General features: G+C 43.0%; 1 protein-coding gene and 1 pseudogene across 6 annotated transcripts in view; one reads left to right on the top strand and one right to left on the bottom strand.

Annotated features, from left to right (window-relative positions):
- DAB1 (DAB adaptor protein 1) overlaps nt 1-24,866 on the bottom strand; it is a 1,339,715-nt gene that overhangs the window by 393,982 nt on the left and 920,867 nt on the right. The window lies entirely within an intron of this gene.
- Nucleotides 977-23,083, top strand: LOC107132351 (small ribosomal subunit protein eS6-like; annotated as a pseudogene).

Below are 24,866 nucleotides of genomic sequence, written 5' to 3'. Positions count from 1 at the left end.
CAGGGCATCTTGAAATAAGAAGTGCTAAAATCAGCTGCTATTTGTTTGCGGCTCAGCTGTTCCACCGCACCAGCTGCTCAAACTTTCAGACGTGTCTCAGCACAGAATCACCCCATCCTACATTCATTTCATCAGCCTCCAATCTAATTTTGGTCCTAGAGAGTTTTTTGTTTTTTTTTTAAAGGGGGCCTAAAATTGAATATCCATTCCTATTTATAGTAAAGGGACATTTCCTAAGAAAGTGCCTTGTAAGGAATCAGATCCCTCTTTCCTTAGCAGTTTTTCCCCCTGGCCATCTTGGGTCTATTTTGATTCCTTCCCTGATTGAAACATGTCTCAGGGGCTCTCATTGCTGAAGGGGTAGAAGCTTACGATAGGTCCATAGCCATGGGGTGTGCCCACGGCCAGCATTAATGGGACAGAGGCCAGCACAGCCCCAACTTCAGAGACGGGGAGAAAAACCATCTCAACAGCAAATGCCAGCATATTTCTAGCAGAGTCTTAAAGAGCTCTCTCAAATAAAACTTCCAAAATTATAATATCAAAAGTATGGGAAATTGCTTAAAATAAAAAGGCAAACTATCAGACATCAGGCTTTACCACAGCCATCAGCCAAACTGGACAAGAGACCTGGGTGATGGGCCCCGACTGCCATTCACTAGCTGCCGAACCTGGGGACTCGCCCTGCTCTCTTAGGCCTCAGCTGTCTGATATGGAAAACAACTAGGCTGAGCAACTGTTTCAGGCTCCCCTGGTGGTCCAGTCATTAAAAATCCACCTGCCAATGCAGGGGATACTGGTTTGAGCCCTAATCTGGGAAGGTCCCACATGCTCCAGGGCAACTAAGCCTGTGAGCCCCAACTACTGAGACCACTGCCACGAGAAGACTGCACATTGCAATGAGGAATGGCCCCCAGCGCTGCAACTAGAGAAAACCCGCATACAGCAATGGAGACCCGGTGCAGCCATAAATAAGGAAGCACAGCATTTTTATTTTTAAAAAAGCTGTCCAGCTCTTTGTCATGGTGCCTCGGAGGTGGTCGGCTGCTTCGGGATGAAGCTGAACATCTCTTTCCCTCCCACTGGCCGCCAGAAACTCATTGCAGTGGACAGTGAATGAAAACGTTACACCTTTCATGAGAAGTGTACGGCCACACAAGTTGCTGCTGATGTTCCAGTGAAGAATGGAAGTTTCTGTGGCCTGAATTAGTGGTGGGAACCACAAACAAGGTTTCCCCATGAAGTAGGGTGTCTTGACCCATGGCTGAGCCCACCTGCTACTGAGTAAGGGGCATTCCTGTTACAGACCAAGGAGGACTGGAGAAAGAAAGTGCAAGTCTATACGAGGTTGTACTGTGGGTGCCAATCTAAATGTTCTCAATTTGATCATCATTAAAAAGAGGGAGAAGGATATTTTTGGACTCATTGATACTACTATGCCTCATGGCCTGGGGCCCAAAGGAGCTAGCAGAATCTGCAGACTTTCTAATCTCTCTAAAGAAGATGAGGTCTGCCAGTATGCTGTGAGAAAGCCCCTAAACAATGAAGGTAAGGAACCTAGAACCAAAGCACCTGAGATTCAGCGTCTTGTTATTAAACGTGTTCTGCAACACAGATATTGGCCTATTGCTCGGAAGAAACAGCATACTAAGAAAAACAAGGAAGAGGCTGCAGAATGTGCTAAACTTTGCACCAGAAGAATGAAGCAGCCCAAAGAAAAATACCAAGAACAGATTCCCAAGACATGCAGGCTGTCCCCTCTGAGAGCTTCTACCTTTAAGTCTGAGTCCAGTCAAAAACACCATATTCTAAGAGTAACAAATAAGATCAGACATCAAAAAGAAACAAACCATCTGGAAAGACCTTTTCAGCTTCAAAACCAAAGGGATAGAATATTGATAACAACATATTTCATAACAGTGAAAAATGTAGAAACTAACCAAATGACTCCATTACTAGGTTAGATAGAGAGAGATCCTAGGAACAGAATACTACACAGCAGCAAAAATTACTGAACTATAGCTACATGCAGAGATGGCAAGACATTTTGAAAATACAACGCAAAACAAAAGTGTTTTTCAGTAAGATTACATTTATGTAAAGTTCAAAAGCCAGAAAAATGAAATCAAATACAAATTGTTTAGGGAGACCTATGAAAAGACACCAAAGAAATGACTGACATGAGATTCAAGCTAGAAGTTACCTGGGGAGTAGGCAGGGAGATGCTATCAAGGAGATCTTAGGAAGTTTTGAGTGATTTATAGTGTTCTCTTTCATGGCCTGGAGAGTGGGTACCTGGAGTTTCATTTTATTTTTATTTGCTTCAGTTCAGTTCAGTCGCTCAGTCGTGTCCGACTCTTTGCAACCCCATGAATCGCATTTGTTCATTAATTGTCCACATATGAGGTCATAAATTTTTTGCACATATTCTGCATTTCATGATAAAGAAACAGGTCTAAGGGGCCCCAACATTTTAATTTAAATGGACTACTACATTCCAACCAAACACATGACACACCATTAGACCCTGCAACAGCCTGGAGACACAGCTAATATTGTGCTCAATTAGCAGAAGAGGAAACTGAGGTTCTGAGCAGTGCAGTAAAGAGGAGCGGCCACGAGTCAGGTGGGGTCTCTCTGTCTGCAAAGACCATGCACTTCCCACTATACCAGGCTTTGGATATCAGTTCAGTCACTCAGTCGTGTCTGACTCTCTACGACCCCATAGACTGTAGCACTCCAGGCCTCCCTGTCCATCACCAACTCCCAGAGTTTACTCAAACTCATGTCCGTTGAGTCGGTGATACCATCCAACCATCTCATCCTCTGTCATCCACTTCTCCTGCCTTCAATCTTTCCCAGCATCAGAGTCTTTTCAGATGAGTCAGTTTTCACATCAGGTGGCCAAAGTACTGGAGTTTCCGGCTTCAACATCAGTCCTTCCAATGAACACCCAGGACTGATCTCCTTTAGGATGGACTAGTTGGATCTCCTTGCAGTCCAAGGGACTCTCAAGAGTCTCCTCCAACACCACAGGTCAAAAGCATCAATTCTTCGGCACTCAGCTTTCTTTACAGGATATCAGGCCAAGTCTAATTCTGTGCCCCATACTCCCAAGAAGGCAAGAGCCTCAGAAAGATATGTCTTATTCAAGGGTGGCGAGGAATATATAATTAAAAGAGCAGGAGTCATAAACTAACCCTAAAGTAACAGGCTCTTTCCAGTATGTGTGGCTAAATTCTGTAAACTGGAGGCAAGGAGAAACTGGTGTTCACATGCTAGTTCCCAAAGAGAGGAAACAGGCTAAGCCTCTTCAGTTTATCCTCTTCTGATCTGGGTGTGTGAGGGCCCGGACTTATCTCTGATTTGTGCAGCAGTGGAAAGGTGTGCCGAAAGATAGGATGATGCTAATATGACAGGGTGAAAATAATTTTCATATCCAAATGTGTCCTGCTCTTTGCAGGACCAAGGTCACTATGTACAAATATGCTCATGCTCTCCTTCTCCCGGCCCCAAAACAGCAAAATGGCAGTACTCAGTATGCTGCGATCCGTGGATTTTCTCATTTAAATAGTGCTATTGTCTCTCTTGTTTATGAGTTTGTTTCTCATCTCAGGAAACTTCAACCCACACATCAGCTACAAATGTGCTCCCTTCCATTTTTTTCCCATTACTCTTAATTAGATAGTAAAATACAATCCACCTACATGAACAAGAGGGGTAAAAGAAAGTAACAGCTAAATGCATTTTTCATTTCACACATAACAATTTGTAAGCAGAGAGTCAGAATATCCCCTGAAGCGAACCATACAATGCTTCCACCAGTGATGGAGGGTCTGGCTGTTTATATCCATCATGGAACGTCAGAGCTGAAAGGGATGCCAGGAACCCACCCTACTATCCAGTACGGTGTCTGGCACACAGTAGTGGCTTATGAAATGGTTGAATGGTAAATAATGCCAGTTCATAATTATAGTAGCTAATACATATAGAAAGAGCTTACCATATGTTAAGATACTATTGTAAGCATTATATCTACGTAAATTATTTCATCTTGATAGATATATCATTAGATTAGTATTGTCATTATCCTCACTTCAAAACCTGAGATTCCAAATGATGGAACTGATCCACCATCACACAGCTGGGGAGCAAAAAAGAGAGGATCCAGGCTGTTGACTCCAGCACCTGTGTTTCTAACCCCCATCACTATTCTGAGCATCTCTTAGAAGAGATGGGAAGAATGAAGCACAGAAATGTAAAATGACTGTACAAAACTCACATAAAACGGTACCCTGGAAAAAAGCAAGAGCCCTGGAGTGTGAAAGACAGTTTCCATCAGTGCTAGATGTCTTACATGTTTGGGGACCTGAGCTACACATGTGTTTAGAGACCTACTGGGAGTGGGCATCAGTTTTTCAAAGATTCTAGGACTGGTGTCAGTTTATATTTGCATATTTCCATCTCTACCTCCGTAAAATGAAGGCAGTCACAGCTATGTCAGCACACTGCTGTGAGAATCAAGTCAGCAAAACAACAAGGCTCCCCAAAATGCAGCTACCCAAAGAAACCTGGTAAGTTCAAGTCTTAAGTATCATGCCAGGCACGTGCCTTTCCATTGCATATAAGCAAACATACCCAAGAGGTATTTTTCCTCTCACCTCCGAAAACTAGCCAAAGGCTGATATCAGAAACACACTAAGAAAAAGTCACACTTGATGGTAAGGGACAGCTGAATAGGGATTGAAAGGAAACAGCTTGGGATTCTGCTGCTGCTGCTGCTGCTGCTAAGTCGCTTCAGTCGTGTCTGATTCTGTGTAACCCCATAGACGGCAGCCCACCAGGCTCCCCCATCCCTGGGATTCTCCAGGTACGAACACTGGAGTGGGGTGCCATTGCCTTCTCCGCTTGGGACTCTAGAAAAGTGAATATTACATTTGCTTCATCATAGCGGCAGAAAAATTTCCCCAAAGAATTAAGAAGACAAACAATATTGCTTAATGGTTAAAGTTGGGATGATGGAGAGAGACAGACCCTGTGTTGCACATTACCTCCTCTGCTTGCTAGCAGAGAGTCAGGCAACCTCTCCAGGCCTTGATGTCCTCATTCCTGCTATGAATGCTGTGATGATGTATCACAGTGGCTGGCAGAGAGCAAGAGCTTAATCAATGGAAGTAAGAACTCAAACCGTGGGATGACAGAAGGGTAGGAAAGAGATCCAGCCCTTCCCCTGGGGTTGGTACCTAGGCAGAAGACATAGAAATGGCCACAACAAATGAAAAGACGCTCAACATGACTAAGCATTAGAGAAATGTGAATTAAAACTAGAGTGAGGTATCGGCTCACCACGGTCAGAATGGCCATTATCAAAAAATCTACAAACAATAAATGCTAGAGAGGGTGTGGAGAAAAAGGAACCCTCTTACACTGTTGGTGGAAATGTAAATTGATACAGCCACTATAGAGAATAGTAAAAAATAATAATAAAAAAATAAACTAAAAATAGAACTACCATATGACCCAGCAATCCCACTCCTAGGGATATACCCAGAGAAAACCACAATTCAGAAGGATACAGGGACCCCAAGTTTATTGCAGTGCTATTTATAATAGACAGGATATGGAAGCAACCTAAAAGCCCATTAACAGAGAAATGCATAAAGAAGTTGAAATATATACACACAGAATAATATTCAGCCATAAAAAGAAACAAAAGTGCCATCTGTAGAGATCTGAACAGACTTAGAGACTGTCATACACAGTGAAGTGTCAGAAAAACAAATATCACATAATATAGCTTATATGTGGAATCCAGAAAAATGATACAGGTGAATTTACTTGCAAAGCAGAAATAGAGACACAGAAGTAGAGAACAAATGTATGGATACCATGGGAAGAAGGAGGTTGGTGGGATGAATTGGGGGATTGGAACTGGCATATATACACTACTATGCATAAACTAGATTAATTAACGAGAACCTACTGTATAGCACAAGGAACTTTACTCAATGCTCTGTGGTGACCTAAATGGGAAGAAAATCCAAAGAGAGGATATATGTATATACATAGCTGATTCACTTTGTTGTACAATAGAAACTAATATTGTAAAGTAACTATACTCCAATAAAAGTTAATTTAAAATAAAATTCAAAAAGTATCAAGATAATATAAAGTCAGGGGATTACCTAAGAAGAAGGAATCAAAAAGTCAGAAAGAAATATTTTCCCTTTCCAGGACCCAAAACTTGATATTCTAAATAAATATTTTCCTTTTCCATATTTTACTCATTCATATCATGAATAGAAAATTTGTGGATAAGAAATACAAGTTATGCACACATATGTCCCCAAGCAAGGGCCTACCAAGTAGACACAGAAGGAATGTTATTATACAAAACAAATGGCGTACATTTTCCTGTAATGGGATCAGCCCACTGAATCCTCAGAAGAGTCTTACAATTGGAGCCAGAACAGGTTCTAAGCTCGGCTCTGGGTTTAGGCTTGAGATGAAATCATGGACAGCTCTGAACCTACTGGGAAACTTCCATCTCTGGAACATGGGGGTTCTTCGTGTGGTCAGGATGAACATCCATGTACAAGGCTGGGGACCTAGCACTCAAACAAGTTCACATGTGAGTATGATGAAAATAAGGGTTATTATTAATGAGCATCCTCATTATGGAGAACGAGGGTGACATCAATGAAGGACTGAACCAGGATCATTCAACTAAGAAGTTAGGAAACCAGGTCGTGAATCAAGGTCTATGTTCTTGCATGGCACTGGGCTAATTAACTCTCTTTTCAGGCATTCTTTTTGGCTTAGTGCTCCACTCAGCCCCTGTGATAAACACACACCACTCCTCCTGTGGTGACCCTCACATTCCCTGGCTGTCGGTGTCACCTCCAGCAAGAACTTTCTTTGCCAGTTTCCACTAATAGCCCCCAAACAGTCTTCTTATCTTGAATATTATATCCAGTGGGCATTGTCTGATCGTTTCTGTCTCTCCATCAAAATGTGAGCTCCTAAAGGCAGAGCCCGTGTCCTGAAAACCTCTGTGTCTTCTTGTCCAGCATAAACAGCTGCCCAGGAAATATCAGCTAACAAATGACTGCAATCAGGGGAGTACAAAATAAGATAATAAGCAAGTTGCATGCTTTGCCAAAGGAAAACTCAACAGAAGGGACTCTTGGATTCAACTTGCAGCTTTGCTAGTAACTAGCTTTTTAAGTAAATAATAGCAAAGGTCCCCTTCTCTGGACCTCCAGTTTACTCACAAAGTAAAAGAAAGTATTTGCACTTGACTATTTTTAAATCATCATTTTCTAAGTCCAAATACATTTATGTTTTAACAATCTAGGAAAATTATTGTTTATCCGTGCGTGTGAATCTCGGGCTAATTTTACTGGGGTGGGGTGGGGAGAAAGAGTGAGAAATATTTAAAAGACAAGCCCCCCTCCTACAAAAAAATCTGTGACCTTGGACAAGTCATATCATCTCCAATAATTTCCTCATCTGTAACTCACGAAGGCTGAACCAGGTTATTTCAACCATCTTTTCTGATTTTAACTGAAGTGCCTTTTGATTCTTCTTTCCTCCTCAAGCTTTGAGCCCCGACCTAGAAATCCACTGGACCTTGTAAATATTTTTTACAGTCCATTTAAAATCACACCACTGTACTGGTCAAGCCCACAGGACAAATTTAAATCTAAAGCTTAAAAAGTGATCTCAAATACCTTCCAATAATAGTAAACTTTTGTGCTGTTTCAGCACCAATCTTTGGAATGGTTGTGATGCTCTGACTTGTTTATAACTTTAAATGTAGTCCTTGGAAATACAGTCATCATGGTGAGATTGGCCACAACTCTGGCAGGGCAGCCAGGGCAGTTCTGGGAATGGGAAGTGGCTATATGCACAGATGTGATGATCTGGGAGTGTAAAATGAAATAATTCATCCCCCACTGAACCATAACATTCTCCATCTTGCCAGTGCAGATTCAAAAAGATTCATCAGGCCTCCCTGGACCTGGGCCCCCAAGGCATTGAGTGTAATGTTCAAAAGTGGCAAAGTATCTGGCCTCTTAAGTGTTCATTTGTGGAGTATCCCACATTCAACCTCAGACTACTGTAAATGCCACAAAAATGCATCTATGGTGGCACATGACCATGGATGTTTTGTTAATTCATCTTTTCAATGTATTTTTTACATGCCAGGTAGCCATTCAACCTATAGCTACTGAGTATCTGCTATGTGCTGGTCATTAGATGCTGGAAGAGAAAAGAAAAAATTCTCAGCCAAGTTTTTATGGAAGGATAGATACATATGCACATACAGAAATATATAAAAGAATATGCTTATGGAAGCTAAATACATATTTAGACAGGTAATTGGTTTCTTCTTCATCCAGCACATATTTCCTAGGGGCCTATTACTTGACTCGAAGTCCCAGGCCATGGGGATACAGAAAACACACAGCCAGCCCTGCCCTCAGGCCTCACTTGCTCGAGGAGAAGTTAACATATGAACAAGGGTTTGTATCCCTGGGGTTTGAGTTTGCCTCTCCTTTTAAACTCTCAGATGTCACTTTGCTCTGTGTTTAGAATGTCGAAGTGCTTTGAGTGGACACCACTTCAAGGCAGTGATTCTCAACCAGAGGCTCTTTACCCCTCAGGGGACAACATCTGAAGACATTTTTGGTTGTCAGAATGGTGGGAGGAGATGCTACTGACATGTCCTGGGTACAGGCCAAGGATACTGCAAGCCATCCTATACTGTACATTATCTGGCACAAAATGTCAACGGTGCTAAGATTGAAGGGCTTCAGTGGTAAAGAATCAGCCTGCCAATGCAGGAGACTCAAGAGATACAGATTTGATCCCTGAGTTGGGAAGATCCCCTGGAGGAGGAACTGGCAACCCAGTCCAGTATTCTTGCTGGGAAATTCCATGGACAGAGGAGCTGGCGGGCTACAGTCCATGGGATCACAAGGGTCAGACACGACTGAAGGACTGAGCACAATGCTGATATTGAGAAATCCTGATGAAAGTATGTTTGGCCATTGTAAAAATGTTAGGGTTAAACTTTAAAACTAAGGGACATTTATAGAATTGGAAAATTGAGAAAGATGCCTGTGGTTAAGTTAAAAAAAAAAATCTAAAGAATCAAAAAAAAAACCTATTCAGTTGGATTTGCATGGAAATAATAAACATGTGCAGGCTGCATTAATGTTTGCCTTACCCGAGAGGAAATTCAGGGACATTTACAAATTATGACAATTTTCTTATACATGCCATAAAATGGTGTGTTTAATACCTCCTAATTTACCAGGGGGAGAACAGTACTCCAGTCTGCCTTTGGTTTTCCACCTTGTGGGACCCACTGTTTAAGGCCTTACATCTCTCAGTTACGAGAACTTATCTCCAGAAAGACACATGGGCCCTGAGGCCTCCTTCAAGATTTGAAGAAGGCTGTAATTCAACCATCAGACAATCAATATTCCAATTTGGAATTTAGTGCTTTGGAGCCACCAGAATGTTCAGAAACACACATAAAGGATCTGTTTATGATTGAGGCCCAAATCATATTTATAATAAAATCACCTAATAAAAACAGTAATGACCTCCGGCTGACTTAACACAGCATGCTTTGGCACACAAGCTCCCCGAAAGGGTTTTCACAGCCCTTGCCTTCAAGATAATACATCTAAGCTCCTATTTATTTTGGTTGTTTCCCCATCCCCCGCCAAAGGCTGAAGAGCCCAGACAGAAGAAAAAAAAAAAGAAACTATCACTTGGCTTTCATAGTGCCAACATGCACAGTATGTATGGCAGATTATCTTGAAATAATATGATATTGTCCTCAAGAACTCTCTCCGCTCATACACGTGACCTTTAAGACGAACGTATAATAAACTTCTTGGTTCATCCCCTTTACAAGAAAAATTCAACCTCTCTCCCCTTCCATGGCTACCTTACAAATAAATCAAGATGCCCACTGATTGACACATTTAGCTGCTGGTCTGTTTGCTCCATCCCTCTGCCTCCCCTGACCAGCTTCCATGACCCCTTAATGATGCTCAGAGGCTATAAAATTTTAACAACACATGGCTGGGCTGATAATCCAAGTGAGCAGTTAAGAGCATATAAAGTTTCCTGGAGAGAGAGAGAGAGAGAGAGAGGAGAGTTTACCAGAAACAGTCCTGGTACAATCCTCCAGGCCTAGCTGCAAACACCTGTATTTAATGGAAAATAAAAGCATGCATGCTTAGTCACTTCAGTTGTGTCCAACTGTCTGCAACCCCATGTACCATGACCCACCAGGCTTCTCTGTCCATGGGATTCTCCAGGCAAGAATACTGGAGTGGGTTGCCATTTCCTTCTCCAGTGACAAAGTATGAAGTGAGTGAAATGAAGTCGCTCAGTTGTGTCAGACTCTTTGTGACCCCATGGAGTGTCTACCAGGCTCCTCCATCCATGGAATTTTCCAGGCAAGAGTACTGGAGTGGGGTGCCATTGCCTTCTGGAAAATAAAAGAGAACAGTGCAAGTGCAAAGCAAGGTGGAGTGGTCTGAAGAGATCTCAACTTCTCAAACTAACTAAGTTTATCTCCTTTCCAAATTGCCCAGGCTCTACATTTTATCATCTATGAGCTACTGTTTCCACATCTGGAAATTACTTCCTGAATCTATTAGCAAAAGTGGATGAAAGGAAATCAGCAGTCACAAATTCTGGTCCAAGTGGAATAAATCAGAGAGGGTGGCTCCCCTTGACAATGGCACAGACATGAACATATTTCAAGAACATAATCGCTGGGTCTTATAAAATTCAAGTTCAACTTTTTCCCACTACAAATTTTATATCTGCATCACCATTCTGAAATGCGCATCAGAAGATACTTAAAGGATTATTAAAGGAGAACTGGATATAATTTTTCCAGCCTATTCCAGACCCCTCCAGGAAGCATATCCCAAAGGGGAAAAAGCAGTATGTGCTTTTTAATTGAGTAAAATTCTGGCTTGAAAATCCTTACTATGGCATGCCCAGAAAGACAGGTCCCTTTGCAGGTATCTGAATTTGTTGACACAGGCATGCTAAGTATACTCGTGACAAATTAAAACACACAAAACAATTAACAAACAAAAAGTTTAACAGTAAACATCTGTCGAATGAACAAATGGATTATTTTATTATTGATGAAAGGGCTAAATATTTTGACAGGAAAGTAAACAAGAAAAGAAACAGAAAAGCTCTAAGAATGGATAAGCATTTTCATCAAAGCCATTATAATATGGATCACCTAACAGTACAAAGTTTTGTCATTTCAATGCATGAATCACTGATAAATCAAGAACATGTAAATCTTTATTAACTCATTTTAAACATCTATATTAACATATTAATTCTTGCCTGGAAAGCAAAATTTTGATGGAAGGAAATGACCATACAATTTAGCATTCTACCAATATTTTACATAAAAAGAAATTTATCCTGAAGTAAACTGCCTAGATAAATTCAGAGCTGTATTATTTGGGGGGAAAAAATGAAAGTGTTAAGTTGCAAAGAGATTTAAACTTTCTGAGAGACATGGCTGATTCCCTCCACAGTCCCTGCCCCTATCATCTCTTTGGCCTCTGCTCTCATATAGGACAACCTGGCGCCCTCTGAAGGTTCTGCCTGGGTAGGTCTCAATCCTGACGGCACATTACAGTTACTTATGGACCTTTCATAAATCACCTAAGTTGCATTCCCTGAGATGATGATGTACTTGCTTTGGAACTGGCCTGCGCATAGTATTTATTCCATAAATTTTAATATACAGCCAGCACTTGGGGGGGCTCTGCCTCATCCCAGGAGTGTAGCTAGAAGCCCACCCTGGAAGGCTGGAAGGCTGAAAGTCCTCCCTAAATTTTCACAGGGCTCAGCATCCCATCTTCTAGTGGCGGGTCCTGCTATGACTTGCCAAAATGTACCAGGTCTCAGGGTTCTTTCTGCCTGGTTTTGGAGACACTAATCTGAAATGATGGTACCTTCATTTACAGCTTGTTTCATCACCCTGATAGACCCTTTGGTCTATCGTTGGCTGTGCCAGAGGATGGCACATTTGGCAGTTGATAGGGACAAGGCAGGGCTTCCCAGGTGGTGCTAGTGGAAAACAATCCGCCAGGGCAGGAGACACAAGAGACAAAGGCTCAATTCCTGGGTCAGGAAGATACCGTGGAGTAGGAAAGGGCTACCCACTTAAGTGTTCTAGCCTGGAAAATTCCACGGACAGAGGGGCCTGCTTGGCAGGCTACAGTCTGTGGGGCTGCAAAAAGTCGGACACAACTGAGCACGTAAGCACACATGGGGACAATGGCGTTCCCGTGGGCTTAGTCTCAAGCTTACCCTAAGGGACGCACTCCAAGCAAGCAAGTAGCTGTCTCTTCTCCCACTTGTTTCCTCCCACAGCTGAGTCCTTACTATCCTGTTAAGTGGTTGACCCACAGGTGCTTGCTGACCCCTAGAACTGCCCTTGAAGTCATGCAACACTATGAGCACCACTAAAGGAGTAGCAGAAACTGAGGTGATGTCCTTGCCTCAGGCCACAGAGCCAGGGAGCTGCCAAGGTGAGACATGAACCCACCTCTGATGACAGAGGCCACCTGTCCTAGTCTGCTCAGGCTGCTATGACACAGCACTACAGACTGCATGGCTTGAACAACAGAATTTTATTTCTCACAGTTCTAGAAGCTGAAAGATCAAGGTACCAGCCAATGCGGTATCTGATGGAGTCCACTTTCTACTCTGTAAGTAGTTCTCTACAGTATGTCCTCACCTCCAAAAGGGGGAGAATCTCTCTGGGGCCTCTTTGTTAAGGGCACTTATCTCATTCGTGAGGGTTCCACCCTCATGACCGAATCAGTTCAGTACAGTCGCTCAGTCGTGTCCAACTCTTTGCAACCCCATGAACTGCAGCATGCCAGGCCTCCCTGTCTATCACCAACTCCAGGAGTTTACTCAAATTCATGTCCTTTGAGTCAGTGATGCCATCTAACCATCTCATCCTCGGTCATGCCCTTCTCCTGCCTTCAATCTTTCCCAACATCAGGGTCTTTTCCAAAGAGTCAGCTCTTTGCATCATGTGGCCAAAGGCATTGGAGTTTCAGCTTCAACATGAGTCTTCCAATGAACACCCAGGGCTGATCTCCTTCAGAATGGACTGGTTGGATCTCCTTGCAGTCCAAGGGACTCTCAAGAGTCTTCTCCACCACCACAGTTCAAAAGCATCAATTCTTCGGCACTCAGCTTTCTTTATAGTCCAACTCTCACATCCATACATGACTCTTGGAAAAACCATAGACTTAACTAGATGGACCTTTGTTGACAAAGTAATGCCTCTGCTTTTTAATATGCTGTCTAGGTTGGTCATAACTTTCCTTCCAAGGAGTAAGTGTCTTTTAATTTCATGACCGAATAAGCACCTCCAAAAGTCCCACCTCCAAATATTACATTGGAGTTAGGGATCAAATATGAACTAGGGCAGGGGGAGGGGGGAGCACAACATTCTGGCTATAGCAGTCACACTTCTAAACCCTTGTGCTTGCTCTGACCCAGGTACTGCACTAAGTTCTTTATATAGATTTGCACATTTCATCCTACTAGACCCCTGTGTGGCTGGTCAGACAGGGAGACTGAGGCACAGACAAGAATATGCCATGTGGCCAGATCCCAGAGCTAGCAAATGTTCAAGGCAGGTATTGAGTCCAAGCTGCTTGGCTCTAGAGTCCAAACTCTGGACTACTCAGCCCCTTCCCCTTCTCAACCACCACACTAGGTTTTCCCGGAGGTGACAGCAGCTCCTGTGGCCCTCTGTCATCATTCTCAGGACCCTGCACAGTAGTGATATAAGTGGCTGCTTCCACCACAGGCTGAAGCCACCTGCATGTACTCACTCCCATCTCCTTTGAGATGGGTACCATTAGAACCAAATCTAATACGGTACCCAGCATATTGAATAAGGAGCTGTTCTATCCATGTATCTATTCCTCCATTCAACTGACATTTTGTGCACCACTTTCTGTAGCTTCCAGGGATAGAAAAATGACCCGATTGTGATTGCAGTCTTTTGGGAGTTTATATAAGTATAGAGGCAGGGACACAGCTGTCACACACCATGATGAGTGTGCTAACGGAGAAATAAACAAGGCATGGGAAGGGATGGACTACAAGTGATCCAACAGTAACACAGAAAGCCCAGCGTCCCCCCTTCATGACTCCACTGTCCTGTCTTCCATATCCACCCAACCCAGAAAATATGCTACTTTTCTTAAAAATTTCCCAACACTGGCAGCTATGCCAGAGCTGATGGCAAAGCACTGCAGTTTTGAAGTATGCAGTCCCTGGTTGAGCCCCTTCTACTCCTAGCCCTGGGCTTCTCTAATCCGTCGTCAGATATTTACAGTGATCGGCTCAACGGGCAGAGTATCACACAGCTTTGGTCTGGTCCGGTCTCGCTCACTGATGGGAACTGTCACGGGGAAGCCTGTGCTGCCTGGTGGAATAATGCCTACATGGCTCTAGCTTGGAAAGGTCCATTAGCCTCCTCTAGGTGTAAGGAAAAATTTGATTCTTTGTTTCTCATCATATGGTCTACTGCTAGAGGATTAGTATCAACTGCAAGAATTCATACATGAAGTTCATCCCTGCATGAACGCAGGGATACCGGACTGTTTTACTCACCACTGTATCCCCAGGGCCAGAAACAGTCCCTGGTAACATATTGGGCGCTCAGTAAATATCTGTTGGATGAGTACAAAATACCTATTTGCTTACATGTTTGTTTTCAGCTACTTGTGAGCTTCTTGGAGACAGGGATGACTTTTTTTTTTTTATCTCTGGTACCTAGCAAAGTGCCTGGCATATAATAGATGCTTAATAAATGTGTCATGAATGAGTGAATGGACAGGTTGAGGGAAAAATAGAAAACTGTTCTAAGACAAAGAGACTCATCAAAACATAAAGCCCACTAACAAATTACCATCATCAACTAGTTTTATTAAGGGACAAGACAGGGCACTATCTCGCTTAATGTTCTTTTCAATAAAATTTCCCTTAAGCCCATGCATGCATGCATACACACTTGCAAGAACACAGAATCTCAGTGAATTATGTTAAGTCCACCTGCAAGACATGAATTTGATTGTGGAATCTAACAAACTTAAAAGGCCAAAAACTGATAAGCAGTCTATTAATATAAGGAAGTATTTCTCAGAAGCGGTCTAAGGTCTACCTACATCAAATTCACCCACAAATCTTGTTAAAAATGAAGCTATCCCAGCCCCACTACCTGTCTACACAATCAGAGTTTTTGGGGAGAGGCATCCAGTAACTGGAAATTTTGACAAGCTCTCCAGGTTATTTGCACCCACATAAAATTTGAGAATCATAGGCATCTGACTTCCCTGGTGGCTCAGATGGTAAAGCGTCTGCCTACAATGCGGGAGACCTGGGTTCAATCCCTGGGTTGGGAAGATCTCCTGGAGAAGGAAATGGCAACCCACTCCAGTATTCTTGCCTGGAAAATCCCATGGACATAAGAGCCTGGTAGGCTACAGTCCATGGGGTCGCAAAGAGTCGGACGTGATTGAGCGACTTGATTTTCACTTTCACTTTTCATAGGCATCTATATATTAACATATATAGTCTTCAACTTTAGCTACCACCAAGGAAGGGTGTATTTGAAAGTTAGGCAAAGAGAACTACCTAGAAGATAATACAGAGGACTTTTGTCCAGTGAGACCTCCCTCTCAGTGACTCAAAGACTCAAAAATAACAGTTGATGCTATGTTACCTCAGGAATTTCTACCAGTCAGGGCCCAGCAAAGTCTAGAAGACCTCCTCAAGCTGGGATGACCATAGCAGAGGCTAATAAAATGACTGGGTACAAAGGTGCAGGCAGGGTTACAGAAAAGCCAAAAGGGACAGGGCAGGACTGAAGGGCTAGGAGCCTTTCCTGCGGAGCCGTTACAACCCCAAAGCATGAAGGGACAGCCAGAGTGAGAGGCTGGGTGGAGAAGACCATTCTATGGGTATGTGACCTCTGGCGGAAAAAAGCAGCCAGCCTGCGGTAATCCTGAAGGGAGAGAGATGGAGAAAAAGTCCCCACCCTTACTCGGGGCCCTCCATCAGCCAGCTGCCCACGCTGCCACCAGGAAAACAAAGTAGAAGCCAGAGGACAAGCAGGCTAACAGAATCACAGAGGTCCACCTCCCAGGACCCAGAGTCGGGTGGAGGCAGGACCCAGAGAGACAAGTGGAAGATGTTTAGCACAAATCCCCAGATCTCTGAAGAGAATTCCATCCTGGCACTGCCTATCTGCAGCTCCTCTGCCAGAGGGCAAGTGTCTCCCAATAATTAACAACATACATGTGTGTGGTTAGTCACTCAGTCATGTCCGACTCTTTGCAACCCTGTGTACTGTAGCCTGCCAGGCTCCATCGTCCATGGGACTCTCCAGACAAGAATACTGGGGTGACTTGCCAGTCCCTTCTCCAGGGGATCCTCCCGACCCAGGGAATCAAACCCTGGTCTCCCTCATTGCAGGCAGATTCTTTACAGTCTGAGCCACCAGGCAATCCCAACAATTGAAACAGCCATTAAGTTATCATGCACAGTCCCAAAGTGAGTTTGGCGACAGAACAAAAACTGGGAACACTCCACCTCTGCCTAAAAATGAGAGGGATGCAGCCATCAAAGAAATAAGAGGAGTTTTAGAGTTGAAGACCTTGTTGAAAATCCTGGGGCACTGGACCTCAAGTCTGAATGTCTTTCTCAATGCCAAAATAGGTATAAATAAAGCCCCATAACTCTGCCTACACTGGAATGTCTCCCCTAATCATCACATGAGATAGTGGGTATTAAGTGTCTTCCTGAAATTGCCAAGCCCTATAAAATGTAAGTTATAATTGCCCCCCTAAGTACAGTGCAGATGTGCAAAATCTGAGCATGAGGAGGAGGGAGCAACTCATTTTGTTTTCACACTTGAATGATCTGTGCCCAAATCAAAGGCGAACGGCAACATATGCTTTCATGTGAGTTTCCGTATTTTTAGCAGTGCATTAGGGAGACGGAGTCACTGGGATGCACTGAATTTGGCATCGCAGCACAGCATGCCTCAGCAACTTGGAGGTGGGTTAAGAACATATGTTTAACAGCCTTTTTCATGAACCCAAAAGGGGAACAGGGAGGCTATCAGTGCTTACTGAAATGGCTGCTACTTGAAGCATTTTCTACCTTTGATTAGTTTCCCTTTTAACGTAAATGAATGGTGGGGAAGTGAGAAGATCACTGGAAGAAATGCCCAGAGACCCTGGCTTTGCAATGCTGACTCTGTCACCAGCTGAGCTGTACCTGTGGGGTGCTGAAGCTAATGTGGAATTTTCAAACTGTGATGTGGGTGGCCTGAGGGTGATTTTTGCAGTTGTCTCACAATGGCACCCCACTCCAGTACTTTTTTTGCCTGGAAAATTCCATGGACAGAGGAGCCTGGTAGGCTGCAGTCCATGGGGTCGCTAGAGTCGGACACGACTGAGCGACTTCCCTTTCACTTTTCACTTTCATGCACTGGAGAAGGAAATGGCAACACACTCCAGTGTTCTTGCCTGGAGAATCCCAGGGACGGGGGAGCCTGGTGGGCTGCTGTCTATGGGGTCGCACAGAGTCAGACACGACTGAAGAGACTTAGCAGCAGCAGCAGCAGCAGGGCCTAACAGGAGGATCCCTGAAGGTGAGAATGAGGAGGTGGTGAGGAGAGGCTGCTACCTGAGAACCCCTTTCCAGGCCTTTACCAACTTCACGGTGTGGAGTTATGGGTGGAATCTCACTGCTTAACATACAAAACACATTATCACAAAGAAAACACTTCGAAGTATATGATCTTTAATAGCCCTTAAAATATGAGATAGATTTTTGAACTCCATCACATCCCATTGCATTTGAAACTGTGGAACCAGGAGTATTTCCCAAACCTTCCTTCCAGTCTAAAGCATGAACCAATGTACCTAATGAGCTACAAAGTAAGAATCATCTACTCAGAATGAAATTAATACTATGGCTCACAGGCAGGTTTGTAATAAATACTTTTTTGGAATAAAGACAGACTGGGTCTTCTGCCCCAGGAATAGCTTAGCTGCTTTGGTGAGAGTTTGACCACTACCTGTTAACAACTGCTACCTATGGATGGAAACACACATGATGACCTCCATCATTCAAGCAGTGCCCCCAGGGAAAGCAAACAATACTGTCTGCTTGTTCACCAGCTGGAAAAACCACCTCCCAAATTATGCAAATGATGACAAGATTCAGCATCACTCACTGGATAAAGTTTAATCTCCAAATCACACATCAAATATGATATACCATTCGCTCCACTGGGCAAACAGGGAAGCTGAGACATGCATGGAAGAAAGAAATGAAACTTTTGTGTTGAAGGTCAAGGACTTGTTTTAGAACTCCATCACTCATGAATACTGATTGTGCGTAAGTTACCTCATCAATCTGGCCCCAGTTTTTCCAATTGCCATATGGAAACACAGACATTATTTCACTTATAAATCCATGTGAAATTCATAGAAGAATGTTTGGGATATAGTAAACACTCAGTTAATGGTAGCTACTGCTTTCATTATCTTTGTCAATAAGTTAAAATGTGCCAAGCACTTTGTCAAGGTTGAACAGACCATTCAACAAACATTTACTGAGTACCTAGGAGGTGCTGTACACAAGTCAAGAAGCAACAGTTAGAAGCAGACATGAAACAATGGACCAGCTCAAAATTGGGAAAAGAGCATGTGCAGACTGTATATTGTCACACTGTTTATTTAACTTCTATGCAGAGTACATCATGCAAATGCCAGGCTGGATGACTCACAAGCTGGAATCAAGATTGCCAAGAAAAATATCAATAACCTCAGATATGCAGATGATACCACACTTATGGCAGAAAGCAAAGAGGAACTAAAGATCCTCTTGATAAGGGTGAAAGAGGAAAGTGAAAAAGCTGGCTTAATATTCAACATTCAAAAAACTAAGATCATTCTGTTTCATCACTTCATGGCAAATAGATGGGGAAGAAGTGGAAACAGTGGCACATTTTATTTTCTTGGACTCCAAAATCACTGTAAACAGTGGCGGAAGAGATGAAATTCAAAGACACTTGCTCCTTGGAAGAAAAGTTATGACAAACCTAGACAGCATATTAAAAAGCAAAGACATCACTTTGCAGACAAATGTTCATCTAGTCAAAGTTATGGTTTTTCCAGTAGTCATGTACAGACATGAGAGCTGGATCATAAAGAAGGCTGAGTGTCAAAAAGTGATGCTTTCAAACGGTGGTGCTGGAGAACACTTTTTTGAGAGTCCCTTGGACAGCAAGGAGATCAAACCTATCAATCCTAAAGGAAATCCACCCTGAATATTCATTGGAAGGACTAATGCTGAAGCTGAAGCTCCAATATGTTGACTACTTGATGCGAAGAGCTGACTCCTTGGAAAACACCCAGATGTTGGGAAAGATTGAGGGCAGGAGTAGAAAGGGGTGACAGAGGATGAGATGGTTGGATGGCATCACCGACTCAATGGACATGAGTTTGAGCAAGCTCAGGGAGATGATGAAAGACAGGGAAGCCTGGCGTGATGCAGTCCATGGGGTCACAAAGAGTCCAGCACAACTTAGCAACTGAACAACAATAACTACAAGAGGCTAGACACAGTTTTTATTTAATTTAATCCTACAGCAATATGAAGTAGGCGTTACTGTCTCCATTGTCCAGATATGAAAATCAAGCCTTAGAGAAATTAACAACAAACTAAATGCTTTTGAACTGTGGTGTTGGAGAAGACTCTTGAGAGTCCCTTGGACTGCAAGGAGATCCAACCAGTCCATTCTGAAGGAGATCAACCCTGGAATTTCTTTGGAAGGAATGATGCTAAAGCTGAAACTCCGGTACTTTGGCCACCTCATGCGAAGAGTTGACTCATTGGAAAAGACTCTGATGCTGGGAGGGATTGGGGGCAGGAGGAGAAGGGGACGACAGAGGATGAGATGGCTGGTTGGCATCACTGACTCAATGGGCATGTGTTTGGGTGAACTCCAGGAGTTGGTGATGGACAGGGAGGCCTGGTGTGCTGCGATTCATGGGGTCGCAAAGAGTCGGACATGACTGAGCGACTAAACTGAACTGAACTGAAAGACTATAACTGTCTGGCCCAAATCCCCTAGGCTTTATCTTTCCGTGGTGCTGCTGTAAAGGTGATATGGTATTGTGCAGATAAATCAGCTAGCCCAGAGTAGGTCCTAATAAACAGTCTGTCAATAAATAGTCATTGACAGAATCATTTATGTTACCATACTGTCTAGTACTCTTTTTCCCTAATATGAGTCAATTATACACCATCTTTGTAATTTTAACACCTTTGTCTTTTCATAGATTTTTTAAAATTTGGTATAGATTCATACTATTATTAAATGGGTGAACAACTTTTATAACACTCAAAAACTATATCTGTGTTATTCATATACCCTGGCACCTCAGAAAATCCTCATGAGCCTTCTAAAAAACCATCTCTTGATCTTAAAAAATTTAGGGCAGTCAGCATATGTTTCTATGGTGTGAGGAAATGAGTTATTCCAGCTTTTAAAAATTATTTTTGCTATGTTCTATATAACTTAAAAAAAAAACGTTTTAAATAGTTGTTATCACAGGATGACAAAGAACATTAACTTCTGGTAAAGTGACTTTGTCTAAATTTTTTTGACCGAAATACAGTTGATTTATAATGTTAATTTCTGCTTTACAGAAAAAAAATATTATTCTACATTATTGTTGTTCAGTCGCTCAGTCATGTCTCACTCTTTGCGACCCCATGGACTGCAGCATGCCAGGCTTCCCTGTCCTTCACCATCTCCTGGAGCTTTCTCAAACTCATGCCCATTAAGTCGGTGATGCCATCCAACCATCTCATCCTCTGTCATCTCCTTCTCCTCCTGCGTTCAACCTTTCCCCACATCAAGGTCTTTTCTAATGAGTCTGCTCTTCACATCAGGTGGCCAAATTATTGAAGCTTCAGCCATCAGTCCTTCCAATGAATATTCAGAATTGATTTCCTTTAGGATTGACTGGTTGGATCTCCTTGCAGGCCAAGGGACTCTCAAGAGTCTTCTCCAGCACCACAGTTCAAAGGCATCAATTCTTCGGCATTTAGTCTTCTTTATCGTCCAACTCTCACAACCATACATGACTACTGGAAAAAACATAGCTTTGACTATACAGACAAAATGATTCTACATACTGAATACTTTTTAATAAGTGATTAGCAACTCAGATAATTCAGAAAAACAGAATGGTACAAAGCCTGGAACACAATGATAATGACAATAACAACAACAACAACAACGCGTTTACTATTACTGTTATTGCATGCCAGCAATAGAGATACAAAGGTGAAATAGCATAGGTCTCTCGGCTCATACAGGTATAAGTCTAATAAGGAGACACATAAAGCAGTACCAAGCACACAATGGAATATTTTACAGCAGGAGCTAAGGTCTGTGTCTGATGAGAAAAATCAAGAAAGGCTTCATAGAAGAGGCAGCCTTCGATTTATGACACGCAAGATGAAGAGGAGTTCGTCACATATACAATTAAAGGGCACTCCTAGCAGAGAGGCTGTGTCTAAGTCCTTCTCCATAACCCAGCCAGGCAAGACATAACAGCCTGCTGATGACATCTGAAATGTAAACAGGTAATGACTACGAATCTCCTATATCCCCCCCCCAAGCTTGTTTCACCCCTCTCCTAAAATATTTTCATTCCAGAGACTTCCAGGAGGAGGACGAGGAAGAGAAAAAAAACCTCTGGGGTAATCTGCTTATTGTAAAGAAATACAACTTTGTGTTCCTTTGTCATTCCCAAAGGGATGCTTCCATGTGACAGGCTAATCACCTGCAAAATTACCATGAGGAGCTGGCTCTTAGTTACATACAAGCAGAATGGCATTCAGAGCATCTTCACATGGTTGGTTTTATAACTCAAGAAAGACTGCTCTGATTTAGCTTATTTTTCCAATTCAAACTCGGGAGATAATGAAACAAATGGATACTGCTACCTATCAAATGAGAGGGAAAGAGAACCACAGGAAACAAGTCTTGGGTAATCAATCCAGGCTTCTCACACTGAGGCATGGAGACCGTGTAATCATTGTGGGGGCCAGAGCATAAAGCATAAGGCTCTTGAGTATTTTTATATAGAAGACGTTACTCTTAAAATACTGATGATGTGTCAACGCCTGTAGATTAAGTACTGCCTTGTATGGCGAAGTTGCACACATCACTCCTGCAGATTGCTCACTGGGTTCTCATTTGGTCTCTGTTTTTTCAGGTCCAAGAAGCATCCCCACCACTGCCCTAGCAAAGCTTTTAATGGAAAAATTTTATGAGGAAACCAGTCTCCCCACTATTTTCTCCCGCACACACCATCTGCCTTGGCTCACCCGCACGCACAGAGGCTCCAAAATCCACTGAAATAAATCTGTGGTGTCTGTACAACCAATTCTCAAAGAACACAACTTTACAGTTCTGTGGCCCCTACCAACCCCTTCATATTAACAACTGGGCACTGCTTTCAAGGTTTCTCTCAGACCTGATGGTGTGAAATTAAGTTTTTAGCTCACTGCTTTCCCAGATCTAATACTAAGCCCTGGTCCTGGGATGTCCTGACCCCGAGCGTTTTCCCAAGACAGGACGCTGAAGGTAGATGTGGCTGCTTTCTTGCAGGTACCAGCAAAGCAGCTGCTGGATGGCCCTCTTACTTGTTTGTACGTACAGAGCACATGCTCTGGGGCTTAGGTTTTTAGTTAAGTCTCTCCAGCATATAGGGTGCAATACTGCTTTCATTCTCCTTTGCTCTCTCAGCCCAGAGACACACCCACACTGCTGCGCACCTCATCCCAGGATGCATCAACAGGCGACGTGCTGGGTGTGGCTGGGAAGATCAATAACAAACCAACATCCTCACACATCAGCAAGGAGAAAACCCATGGAGGTGGCTGAGGACTGGATTAGAGATACTGCTCTGCTAATCACCTACTATGAGCCACTAGCCAAGTGGCTTCCCCTCGTTGAGACTGTTCCCTCTTAATGAGGATGAATACTTACCTCTCTGTGTTGCTAAGAGGCTCGCTTGTTCATTCTTTCAACAAATGTTTACTGAGCACTCTATTAGTTTTCTACTGCTGCCCTAACAAATCATCACAAATTTACCGGCTTTGAACAACACAACTGTTAACTACATTTGGTGCTGCAGAAGTCCAACAACAGTCTCACTGGGCTAAAACCAACTGTCAAGAGGGCTACCTTTCCTTCTGAAGCCTCCAATGGAGAATTCATTTCCTTGCTTTTTGTAGCTTCCAGAGGCCGCTGATTCCTTGGCTTGTGGCCCTTCTCATATGTACTGCAAAGCCAGCAATCGCAGGTTGATTCCTTCTCATGCTGCCACCTTTCTGGTTCTCTGCAGCCAGGAACGGTCTCAGCTTTTAAGGACCTGTGTGATTAGACTGAGCCCACCTAGATAATCCAGGATAATTTCTCTTCTCAAGGTCCTAATCTTAATTCTATCTGCATAGTTCTTTCACCACATATTCACAGGCCCTGAGAACTAAGGCATGGAAATCTATGGGGGTCCTTCTTCTGCCTATCACAAACACACCTCTATACATGCATGCTCAGTCATGTCTGACTCTTTTGTGACCCCATGGACTGTAGCCCAGCAGGCTCCTCTGTCTATGGGATTTTCCAGGCAGAACACTGGACTGGGTCGCCATCTCCTCTTCCAGGGGATTTACCTGACCCAGGGATCAAACCGACATCTCCTGCATTGGCAGGTGGAATCCTTACCACTGAGCCACCTGTGAACACTCTTTATACATCAGTGAACAAAAGGAAAGTCCCTACTTCAGGGAGTAAACATTCTAGTGGGTGGGGAGAGACAACAAACATTAAAAAAAAAAAAGAGCAAAGTATTCAGTATGTTAGAAGCTCTGTGTACTGTGGAACAGATATAAACAGAAGAAGGTAAAGAGTATCAGGGTCGGGGGACAGACTCTAGTATTAAAGATGGTGGAAATGGGTAGAATGCATGAAGCTGAGTTCATGAAAGGGTTGCAATGTTTGGGAAATTAAAAGGCCATTAATTTTCAAAAATAGTGTTAAAGGATCTAGCACATAATCGTTGATGTTTCCCTTTCAACAGTGATGATCTTCTTATGTAGAGCCCTAAAGTTTGTTCCTTTGCTTCTAAGAGTGGAGTACCTGGCCCAGTATGTGACAAGTTTTGTAGCATACTGGTGGAAGTATGCTGGAAGTTTGCTGGAAGAGTGCAGAGGTCCAGCCCTGCAAATGACTGGCTGTGAGACCTGGAAACATCAATTTCCTTCTCTGGACCTCAAAGATTTCCTAGATTGACTGGCACTTACCCTGGGAACTTCACACTATTTAGAGAATAAAGATCAGTATGTGTAATCAAAAAAGAGTGGTAAAAGCATAAAGACAGAACTATAGACCGAAAAAGTAGAATAGAGAGGCCAAAAATAAACCCCTGCATATATGGTCAAATATTAAGAACTCACATAACTCAACAACAACAGAAAACAAATAACTGAATTTAAAATGGGCAGAAGACTTTAGACGTTTTTTCCAAAGAAGACATATGAATGTCCAGCAAGCATATGAAAAGATGTTCAATATCACTCATCATTAAAGAAATACAAATCAAAACTACAATGGAATACCACCTGACATCCATAGGAATGGCTCCTAGTTAAAAAAAAGAAAAAAA

Source organism: Bos taurus, chromosome 3 (assembly GCF_002263795.3).
Source record: "Bos taurus isolate L1 Dominette 01449 registration number 42190680 breed Hereford chromosome 3, ARS-UCD2.0, whole genome shotgun sequence".
Taxonomy (NCBI): Eukaryota; Metazoa; Chordata; class Mammalia; order Artiodactyla; family Bovidae; genus Bos; species Bos taurus.
Note: the sequence above shows the minus strand (reverse complement) of the source record. Positions and strands in the feature narration are given on the sequence as shown.